Source organism: Tupaia chinensis, unplaced genomic scaffold, assembly GCF_000334495.1.
Source record: "Tupaia chinensis unplaced genomic scaffold, TupChi_1.0 Scaffold000294_1, whole genome shotgun sequence".
NCBI lineage: Eukaryota > Metazoa > Chordata > Mammalia > Scandentia > Tupaiidae > Tupaia > Tupaia belangeri.
Genome location: NW_006159779.1, coordinates 363,750 through 364,583, shown reverse-complemented (window position 1 = coordinate 364,583; position 834 = coordinate 363,750).

Genomic DNA, 834 nt, shown 5'->3' with positions numbered 1-834 from the left:
AAGTGTCAGGTACACTCACATTTTTGTGCAACCAATCTCCGGAACTCTCTTCTTTCCCGTTTGCTGTAGGGTGCGTGTGCTCCCTGGAGAGAGAGGGAAAGTGAGGATGGCCACGCTGCACTCTCTTCTCCCGTCTCCTCTGGGGGTTTGTGCATACACTCACATGCACCCGGCATGATTTCAAAGCCGCCAGGTCCGGAACTGGATCTGCAAAGTTGGTCATGTGGGACCCAGCCGCCTTCACCTCCGTGCCTGGGGTTGGCGCTCCAGAGCTCTTTTCATCTTCCATAGCAGAGGCGCAATGGGGCCAGCAGGGGGCGCAGTGGTGGGGACACTGGACTCCTATATGGCTGACTGCAGTTCAGATCCCAGACCTGGTGGCTTGAAACTCACACTGGGCACGTGTGTGTGCATGCCCAAACTCCTGAGAGGAGAATGGAGAAGGAAAGATGGCCGTATGGCCATCCCCCCTGGGTGGGTGGTTTCTTGCTTTCTCTCCCTCGGTCTCTCTTTGCCTCTCTGGTGAGTGCTTATGCCCTATGGCAAAAATCTCTATGAAAAAGCAAAACGAAACAAAAAAGCAAAGGAGAAACTGTGTTCGTTAGGCAGTGACTCCTCATTCTCCCTCTGGGCCCTGGCAACCTCCATTCCACTTTCCGTCCCTATGAATCTGACTACCCTAGGTACCTCGGGGAAGGGGGCCGACGGCGTGCGACTATCGGAGCATGTCAGAACTTCCTTTGTTAAGGCCGAATAATGTCCATCGTGTGTTCGCACCACACTTCGTCCATCCATCTCTGCAATGATGAGCAAAATCCCTGCAAGTTAATCCCT